We start from the raw sequence: 10,868 nt of genomic DNA on the forward strand, positions 1-10,868 counted from the left end.
TACAATTTTCTAAATTGCTAATATAAATAAACCACCCATTCTGTTGACAAGGCTCCCAGCGCCTCCTTAGATGAGTCCCTGGTGGCTGATGCCAGGAGAGCTTCCCAGAGAGGGTCAGGCCCCAGGATGCCTGCCCCAGGGTGCCCACCCCCTCAGGGCTCCAGCAGGGCTGGGACACAGAACAGCAAGGAAAGGGGCTCAGCACTGCCTGACCTGCCCTAGACTCACTCTCCGTGGGGCTCAGCATCACCGACTCGTCCTCCAGGGTTGGAGCCCAGGGCAGGTCCTCAGTGTCCAGCCAAGGTCCCCTGGGCTCTTTAGTAGACTAGCTGGGAAAACTGGCCTCCAGATTCCAGAAAGCCCCCACAGGGGGCAAGATAATGTCTCTTCACCCAGAATTCAGAGTCCAGGGAGGAAGCTGGACGGCTCCCACCTCTCCTTCTGAGTCTCCCTGCGGCCAAGGTGGAACCACCAGCACCAGCTCCTCAAGGAGACCCTAACTTCCTCTGCCTCAAGGCCAAACCAAGTGACCAGATTCTGCAGGGCATCATCCCTTCTGCCCTGAGACTGACCCTCCCGCAGTCCCAGGACAGGAGGTGGGCCCGGTGTGTTTCAGGGCCTCCCGGAGCTCTGAGCCGCCACAGCACCTGGGGTCCTGAGGGGCAGAGCCAGCTGATGAACTGGCAGGAGCGGAGGCGGCCTCGGCTTCAGTCCTGAGGGCCGCTCCCTGTTCCCCTGAGCCGGGTGCCTGCCATCAGCTCTGAGTCCAGAAACAGCTCTAGAGAGAACCCCAAAGACACGGGCTGGAGTGGACGTGAGTCCTGGAATCCCCCGCGTGCCTGGTGGGGAGGATCCTGAGTTCCCACTGGAGCTGTGCCAGGTGGGGGCACTGCCCGCTGAGGTGGGTGATTGTCCATCGGACGTCCTACTGAGTTCCCCCACCAGAGCTGGTTCAGAGAGCTGAGGTCGTCTGTTCTCTCCTCCTTCCTCTCCCCCAAATCTGGATGCACCCCACCCCCTACTCTGCCAGCCTGTAAGCATTTCCTGAGACCCCACTGCCTTCAGGGGTCCAACCCACTACTTGTTGCTAATCTAACTTGGAGTGGCATGAAAGTTAATGTGTTACCCTGTTTCCAGAACCGTGCTAAGTATAGTGACACATGCTATCTCTCTACCTCGTGGAAACTGAGGAAACTGAGGCTCAAACTGTCCTTGCCATGCATTTTTTGCCCAGTAAACGTTTACAGAGGAGATTAATTCCCACTTCCAGGCTGTTGCACACCCTCATCTCTTCCACAAGGCTCCCCCTTCCTGATTTGTCAAGGTCCAGCCCCGTCCCTTCTCTTTCTGAAGCCCTCGCTGGTCACTAGAAAGGGTCCTCGCAGGCTCCTTCATTCCTGAGTCACAGGAGTCAGTTTGCTTTCAACATTATTTCAAGATCCTAAATGGTCAAAGTCATGCTTTATGCTATTCTGAAAAGTAATTGTTTAAATACTGCTGAACGACCTCAATTGTTCAAATATTCTTGCATAACTGTAACTGTTCAAATATTTGCTATTCTCTTGATACAAAACCTAGAACAGTCTCTGCTTTCAGAAGTTACAGTGTGATAGAGAAACAAAACAACCCAGGAGTGGGGAAAGAAAGTCTCGGAAACGTTGACCAAGCCTGGATAAGCGAGTCTAAATGCATCTGTGTGAGTCACACTCAGCCTCCAGCTTGCAGCAGCACACATGAGGGAATTCTGCTGGGTGAGGGGAGGCCCCTGGCAGGGTTGAGGCAGGACTTCACAGGCGTTATGGAAGACATCTGGAGGCTCTTCGCTAGCTGGGAGCCTCGGGTCCGTCTGCAAGGCTGTCAGTCAAGGCCGTCGTCAGTGAGGATTATCGTAGATGGGCCTCTGAAGGACTCACGTGTTCCTCTGGGAGTCGGGTGGGAGGAGTAGGTGAGGAGGGAACCTAGTCTGTCTGGACCAGGGAAGATGGTAAGAAAGGGGGAGCAGGAGAGGAGGACCAGAGCCCTCACTTACTGGGAAGCAGGATGGAGGCGCTCAGCCTAAACCCAGAGCTGAACGACTCCGTGTGTGTGTGTGTCAGTGTGTGTAAGAGTGTGTGTGTGTGTGTGTGTGTCAATGTAAGAGTGTGTGTGTGAGTATGTGTGTGTGTGTGTTTGTGTGAGTATATGTGTGTGTGAGTGTGAGTGTATGTGAGTCTGTGTATGAGTGTGTGTGTGTGTCAGTGTGTGTAAGAGTGTGTGTGAGTGTGTGGGTGTGTGTGTCTGTGTGAGTGTATGTGTGAATGTGAGTGTATGTGAATGACTGTGAGTGTATGTGTGAGTCTGTGTGTGAGTGTGTGTGTGAGTGTATGTGTGAATGTGAGTGTATGTGAGTCTGTGTATGAGTGTGAGAGAGTGTGTGTGGGGGTGCGTGTGTGTGAGTGTGTGTGTGAGTGTGTGGGTGTATGTGTGTGTGACTGTGTGTGCATCAAAGGAATCTGGCTGTCATCTTATGAGAGAAAAAGAAAACCATTAATATTCATTCTGGACCAGAGACCCTTCATTTGTGCAAAATTAAGTCCTTCAACCAAGAAGTAGAAAGGGAAGAATGAATATGAAAAATGCCGAGGGCCCTGGTGAAGAAGCAGGGATGCGGGGCCGGAAGCGTCCAGGCTGAGCCGTGTGCCCGGATCCTGCCACGCCGCCAGGACCCTGCCTTTCAGTGCTGCATCCTGTGACCTGCCTGTGTAGAAGCAGGCACGAGAGAGTGGGGACGGCACCTCACCTTCCCTGATGACTCACTGTGCTCCGGACAGTCAGAGCTTTTCCATTCATTCAGTTCACCCAAGCCACAGAGCAGTCCTGAGTAGATACATGATCTCTATTTCACAGGTAAGAAAAACAAGACTCAAAGACAGCTTATCCAAGGAGACACAGCCAGTGAGAGGCGAGCTGAAATGAAGATGCGGGTCTGTCTGCCTTCACAGCTCATGTCCTGTCCACTAGAGCGTGACTCTCCCACGAATCTTGCAGAAGAGGACTTACACGCGCCTGGCGTTCCTCCTCGCTGTACCTTGCACAAGCGGACACACTCAGCAAAAATATCTGTTAAAAAAAAAAAGAAGACTACTACTATCCTTAAGTAGTCTAGGGATAGAAAACTAGTCTTTTCCCCACAAAGGTAGTTATAATTCTCCTCATGAAAGCAAACAGAAAATGAAGATTAATTATTTGTAGAGCCAGTAATTACATTGAGGGGAGGAAGAAGGAACAGCAATATTATTCTTATCAACACAAATTTAGTTCTGCTATATAATTTACAAGCAGGATCCAACTGAATCCTTACAAGAAACCTCGTGAAACAGGTTAGAATAAATCACCTGTTCTACAGTTAGGGAAACTGAGTCTCAGAATGGTTAAGTGAGCTGCTCAAACTTATGGAAGTAGTAAGTGTCTGAGTGATGATCAGTTGCCACCTCTGCAGGTGACGCCTGGAGAACTAGCCCTGCCACTGGAAACTACACCCCCGTCACCCGGCTCATCTTGCGGGGATTCTCCAATGACCCAGACCTCCAGAAGCTTCTCTCTGGAGGCTTGCTGCTCATCTATGTCATGACCGTGGTGGGAAACCTGGGGATGGTGGCGCTCAGCCTCATGGAGTCCTGCCTCCGCAGTCCCGTGGACTTCTTTCTCAGCGTCCTCTCTTTCCTTGATATCTGCTACTCCTCTGTGGTCACACCCAGGCTGCTGGTCGACTTTCTGGCCTCTGACAGGTCCATCCCCTTCAAGGGCTGCGTGGTCCAGATGACCTTCTTTGTGATACACGCCGCAGCTGACAGCTTCCTGCTGGCTTCCATGGCCTGCGACCGCTGCACGGCCACCTGCCGACCTCTCCACTACGGCTCCGTCATAACCAGGGGCACCTGTCTCCAGCTGGTGGCTGCTTCCTCACTTTCAGTGGCGCTAATTCTGCTATCGAGGCTGGGAATGTCTTTGCCCTGCCTTTCTGTGGGCCCAACCAGGTACTGCACTACTTCTGTGACATCCAACCCCTTCTCTGCCGGGCCTGTGCCAACACAGCCATGGCAGGAGTGGTCCTCTATATCTTCTCTGCCCTGGCTACCTATCTACCTGCTGCCCTCGTCCTCACCTCCTACGGCCTGGCCTTGGTGGCCATTGGGAGGATGCGCTTGGCAGCTGGGAAGGAGAAGGCCCTCTCCATGTGTGCCTCCCACTTCCTGGCCATTGCCACCTTCCACAGCACCGTGATTTCACCTACGTCCAGCCTCATGGATCCACCGACGATACCAGTGGCCAGGTCGTGTTTGTCTGCTGCACCTTCATAACCCCCATGCTCACCCCCGTCATCTAGAGCCTCCGCAACAAGGAGGTGAAGGAGGCCCTGCAGAGGAAGCTCCTGCTAAACCCTGCGAGGTTGTTTGTTGGCAAGACGAAGGCATAGCGTCTTCCCAATCAGACTGTGAACCGTCCCAGCCAGGAGCAGCCTGGTTTGGAAGGAGGGGGAGGAAGTAAGAAAGAAACAGCAAATACCATACTTTATACAGAGTGTTGCTAAAGCAGCTTTGCATCCATTATCATATTCAGTCTTTGCCATTGCACAGTGGAGCAGCCATCCTAAGGATGATCTCACTTTACAATTGAAGGAGATTCCACTCAGTAAACACAAGTTAATAACCTGAAGCAATTCGTGACAGAGTAAGTATTGTATTTAGAATTATAAAGAATTATATTTAGCCTGGACATCTTTGAATATGCATATAGGGGCTTCTCTGGTAGTCCTGTGGCTAAGAGTCCGTGCTCTCAATGCAGGGGGCCTGGGTTTGATCCCTGGTCAGGGAACTAGATCCCACATGCCAACTAAGACCTTGTTGTTCAGTCGCTCAGTCGTGCCCGACTCTGCGACCTCATGGACTACAGCACGCCAGGCTTCCCTGTCCTTCACCATCTGTCCGAGTTTGCGCAAACTCATGTCCATGGAATCAGTGATGCCATCCAACCACCTCATCCTCTAAGACCTAGCACGGTCAAATAAATAAAAATAAATATTTAAAATAAACCAATAAATGCACATGCTATATGGTGAGTATATGTGTTTTAGAGACTCACACAAATGAGGAACGTGAACTTGACATCCTTCGAGGTTGGACGCGGGACTGGAAGGCACGCTCTCAAACTAAGGCAACATTTTTTTAATGCTTCCCTCTTGGCAATTTTTTGTTTGTTCTCCTGGGTCTTCGTTGCTGTGCGCAGGGCTCTCTCTGGTTGCAGAGCGCGGGGCTACTCTGCTGCAGTGCAGAGGCTGCTCACTGTGGCCGCGTCCCTTGCTGCGGAGCAGACACTCAGGAGCCGCAGCTCGAAGACTCTAGAGCAGGCTCAGGAGTTTGGCACACCAGCCCAGCTGTTTCGTGGCTTGTGAAGTCCTCCCACACCAGGAATCGAACCTGTGTCCTCCCCATTAGCAGGCCCACTCCGGCCCACTGTACCACCAGGGACGTCAAGACAGAGTCTGAACCCGGACCGTGCTGGCCTCACTCTGAGCTTTTGGGATCATCAAAAGACTTTTTTCAGATCTCTCTTAAGGATGTGATTCTAGATACAGACAATCTTACTATACAAAGAGGGTTATCACAGCATCATGTTTGAAAACAAAAACTTGAGAGAAATCTAAATATTCAAAGAAGGAAAAAACTAAACCCCTAAATGTCATGTTGATGGAGAGACATAATAACATGGAAAACAGGAGGTCAGAACAGCGTGATTGCAACAATGTGATAAAAAGGAGTAGGAAAAACCCCGAGGTACACACAGTGATTCAAATGATGGTAAATGATGGTCTTACTAGAATAGTGGCCTGTGAGAAGACGTTTTTCTATTTTTCTCAAAAATTTTACAAAACTTTTTAATAAGCATGTTCAATTTTGATATTTTATTCTAAAAATGGATAATTTAAAAATCCTTTCCAGTAAACTAAGCATGAAAATATTTTACTTTTTGTGTCTCTTTCTAGAAAGTAAATATTTACTAAATTATTCCTATGCATCACATTCCTTTAACTAATAAACCAAGTTTTTAGTACACACCTACAATTAAGGTCAGGACTAGAACATTATGGTAAAGAGACTTGATAAAAATTAACCTAATTCACTCACCTGTAAAAATACGTATGAGGTCATCAGGTCACCACCGGGTGGTGGGACCTGCCTAGGTTAATATCCAGAACATGCATTAGGTAGCTTTATGCTACAGTGACAACCCCACAATGTCCACCAGTTAACACCACAAAGGCTTTTACCCATGCTAAACTGGAGACACACCAGGTGACTCGCCAGGGCAGACTTTATCCATCTGTCAATATCTGGACCCCTTTCCTCCGACAATGCCATCATCTCAAACTCGAAGAGCCCTCCAAGACTGTCAGGGGAAATAATCAAGAACGTCATGGAGAGAGCTCTTAACTGTCTGGCCTGAGGTTGGCTCACATCACCTCACCCTCTTACAGCTTTAACATAACTGCAGAAGAGACTGGGAAATACAGCCTTCTTAGTCCAGACACAGAAAAAGTAAATGAGATTTCATAAACACATAGCTTTGTCTCTGTTACTGGCCATTGGGCAGTTGATTACACCATCTTCTGTACGGAGTTCTAAAACACCACCAGATTAAATCTGAAATAAGCCTCTGGTCAACTCATGTGCGTGCGTGCGAAGTCGCTTCAGTGTCTGACTCTTTGGACTGTAGCCCGCCAGGCTTCTCTGTCCCAGGGATTCTCCAGGCAAGAATACTGGAGGGGGTTGCCGCACCCTTCTCCAGGTTAACTCATGCTTCTACATAACTGAGGTGAACCGTTTCCTAGGGTGGAAATGTTTGAACAGCCTTTGCCTGTGCTGAGCTACCTCTTTCGTTTTTTGAGCTACACGCTCAGATCGTGGTGCCACCACAAGAGCAAAATGAACTCTGAGACCTGCTAGTTCACAGTCGCCTCAAGTTGCAGGTCGCAGTTCCCTGGAATTCTAAATCTATTGCAAAATGCAATATATTTCAAAATATAATATGTACACACACTATGATTCAGCAATTCAGTGAGCAGGCATACAATCAAGAGAAATTCTTGCAGATTCGCATTTTGAAATATATACCAGGAATGCTTAAAGCAACACTATTTCTCACAGCAAAAAAAATGTGAACGCAGCTGTAGGAACAGATGAATGAAACAGCGCATGTTCATACACCAAAAACTAAACAGCAGCAAAAAGAAAAGAAGTACAGGTTATTATCAAAATAAATGTCTCTAAAACATAAGACTGAATGAAATGAGGAAGTAACGGAAGGATGCACTCAGTGTTTCTCCATCTATAGAGTTCAAAAATGGATAATGACCCAGCAATCATTCCTGGGTGTGTACATACACATATATGTAAATATATCTCTCCAAAAGAAACAAAAACACTAATTTGAAAACAGGCACACACCCCAACGCTCACAGCAGCATTATCTACAATTGCCAAGGTATGGAACAAACTAAATGCCCATCAACGGATAAAAATAGATAAGAATTTATTATATAAAAATGCATCTTATTTATATAAAAGTTTATCCATTTATCAGTGGATAAAAATGAGGTGGTACGGACACACACACACACACACACAATGGAATCACAACAGACACACACACACACACACACACACTGGAATCACAACGGACACACACACACACTGGAATCACAACGGACACGCACACACACACGCACACACTGGAATCACAACGGACACACACACACACACACACACACAATGGAATCACAACGGACACACGCACGCACACACACACTGGAGTCACAACGGACACACACACACACACTGGAATCACACTCAGCCATAACAGAAAAGCAAGTTTTGCCACTTGCAGCAAGACAGATGGCCTTCGAGGACATTATGCTAAGTGATAAAAGTCAAACAGAGAAATACAAATAATGCATGACATCATTTATATGTGGAATCTAAAAACTACTACAGACTAGTGAATATAACAAAAACGTGGCAGGGAGCGGAGCGAGGGTCACTGTGGGGGCAGCCGAGTGGGGGGCGCAAACTGCTGGCTGTAAAACAGACCAAGTGTGCTTTGTCCGTGAGGAGCCTAGCCAATATTCTGTAATAACTCTAAGTGCAAAGCAAGTTCTTAAAATTTTTTAAAAATTTAAATGAGCAAAATTAAACAATTATAATATTTAGAAATGTATTCATAGATGGTAAAGCTGTTTAAAGCAAGGAGTGATTACACAAAATTTGGGATAATACTTACCTCTTATCGGGGAGAAAAAGAAGGTGAAATTGTTACCAAGTCCAAGCTCACACTGCTCACCCTATGGACAGGCCAATAAATCCAAGAAACAGGTGCTGAGCCAAGGAATACAACTTTATTCAGTCATATTTGGCTGACTGAGAGGATGACAAATTACTGTCTCAAAATAACCATCTTACGGGGGGCCTGGATGCCAGATTCTTTTATAGAAGGGAGATGGGGAGGGTGCGCGAGGAAATAAATAAAAAGGCCGTTAATCTTAGTCTTGTAACTGTCTTCCAGAAGGCACGCCTTCAGCACGGGATGTCTTGCTGCCCTCCTTTCTGCCCTCCACAGGTGCATGGGGCCTGGACAAAGGCACTTTAGTTTCACAGTCTGGCAAAGGGGCAGGGTTCCCCGAGGCAGGCCAGGATGTGTGATGATAACAGCAAAAGCAGAAGAGCAAGTCGAAGAAACAGTTCTGACGTGGAGTCAGAATCAGCTCGTCCTGGCCACAGGATGAGGAAGAGGCTCGCAGGCGCGTCCTTAGGTCCTGCTACGGGAGATGTAAACTGGACCACCACCGTCTCCATCACCCGGGAGCTGCTGAGAAACGCAGAGCCTCCGGCTCGTCCCCAAACCCACGGATTCCGCATCTGCATTTTAACGTGGTCCTCAGGCGACTCTCAACCACATACCACATACCCGCAGAGTTCTATTTTTAAGGTAGATACTGCATGTGCTTGCGAGCTCAGTCATGTTCGACTCTTTGTGACCCCGTGGACTGCAGCCAACCAGGCTCCTCTGTCCTTGGAATTGTCTAGGCAAGAATACTGGAGTGGGTTGCCGTGCCCTCCTTCCAGGAATCTTCTCAACCCAGGGTACAAACCCGCGTCTCTCGTGTCTCCTGCATTGGCAGGCGGATTCCTTACCACTGTGCCCCTGGGAAGCCCAGACAGTGCGTATACAGGTGTTTACTTTAGCAATATTCTTCAAACTGCAGGTTTCATACACTTTCACTTGTGTATTTTGCAATTAAGAACATTTTTTCAATATACAGTTTGAATAGTTTTTAAATATTCCTCAGAATAAATATAAAAACAAAGATCACATATAAAAAGGAGGAAGATAACAGAACTGAAATCAAACTCAGATATTTAGACTCAAAATCCAGTGCTGTTTCCATTCTTCCCTGCCTTTGTCCCAAGGCAGTCAATGAATGGACCCCCAGGAACTGATCAATTTCCACTTCCTGCAACTGCATGGGGCAAAGGCCACAATGAAAATAGAAGACTATTGGAAGCTTTGGCGACTGATCATTGGTACCTAGATATTCAGGGGTGGGCTAGGAAACTATTTTCCTACTCAGATAATCCCTGCCTTTGGAAACTTTTTTCTTTTTTCCTAAAAAAATGTTCCTGAAATTGAAATGCCTGAAATTTGAATGTTGTATGTATATGTTTTGTCCATTTGGAAGGAAAGGAGGGAGAGAAGTGATACAATTCAGAGACCGAAAAAATATTATGAAGTCTCAAATGTGATATAAACACTTAATTTATATCTGAAGGTTATACACTGTATACGGAGAAGGCAATGGCACCCACTCCAGTACTCTTGCCTGGAAAATTCCATGGACGGAGGAGCCTGGTGGGCTACAGTCCATGGAGTCGTGAAGAGTCAGACACGACTGAGTGACTTCACTTTCACTTTTCACTTTCACGCATTGGAGAAGGAAATGGCAACCCACTCCGGTGTTCTTGCCTGGAGAATCACAGGGACTGGGGAGCCTGGTGGGCTGCCGTCTACGGGGTTGCACAGAGTCGGACACGACCGAAGCAGCAGCGGCGGCGGCGGCGGCGGCGGCATACACCATGTATCTAAGTATTTAACTTATTAACAAGAGATTATACTTTAAATACTGATAACACATGTGCATACTCTCAGACATGTCAGGCTCTTTGCAGCCCCATGGATTGTAGCCTGCCAGGCTCCTCTGTCCATGGAATTTTCCAGGTAAGAATACTGATAAACAAATTTTCTTTTTTTTTTTTTTCTCATGGCTTGCAGGATCTTAGTTCCTTGACCAGGGATGGAACCCAGGCTTACACAGTGAAATCACCAGGTTTTAATTGCTGGACCACCAGGGAATTCTCTCAGATTTAATTTTCTCCTGGAACTTTGCAATTCACAAGTCCTGATGTATTTTGTTTACTTGAAATGGTATTTGAAAGGACAAAATCTAATTTTAATGTTGGATATAAAGATCTGCTGACAGTAATTAGGCAAATGATAGAGTAGGAAACTGTGGAACTATGAAAATGACTTTCCAATGCTCTTTTAAAATTTGTGAAGAGAAAATGTAACACTGATTGTCTTTCTCCCTTCATAAAGGAGACTGCAACCAGCTAAATCACAGTCTGCAGTTTGGTGGACTGTGAACTTCCCTCTGTTGAGGGTTAGCTGATGCTGATACTCAGCTTCTTAGGAAGAGGTGCTTATCCAAACTGCTCCAAATTCACCTGTGTGAAGAGTTTGACTTTTTTTTTCTCGACAAGGTCTTTTGAGTTCCTCTT

The 10,868-nt window shown here is 47.2% G+C and overlaps 1 pseudogene; it reads left to right on the plus strand.

The window, feature by feature from the left end:
* The first annotated feature begins 1,798 nt into the window (after positions 1-1,798).
* On the plus strand, positions 1,799-4,744 carry LOC102276714 (olfactory receptor 8G17-like; annotated as a pseudogene).
* Positions 4,745-10,868: the final 6,124 nt, after the last annotated feature.

This window comes from Bos mutus, chromosome 15 (genome assembly GCF_027580195.1).
Source record: "Bos mutus isolate GX-2022 chromosome 15, NWIPB_WYAK_1.1, whole genome shotgun sequence".
NCBI lineage: Eukaryota > Metazoa > Chordata > Mammalia > Artiodactyla > Bovidae > Bos > Bos mutus.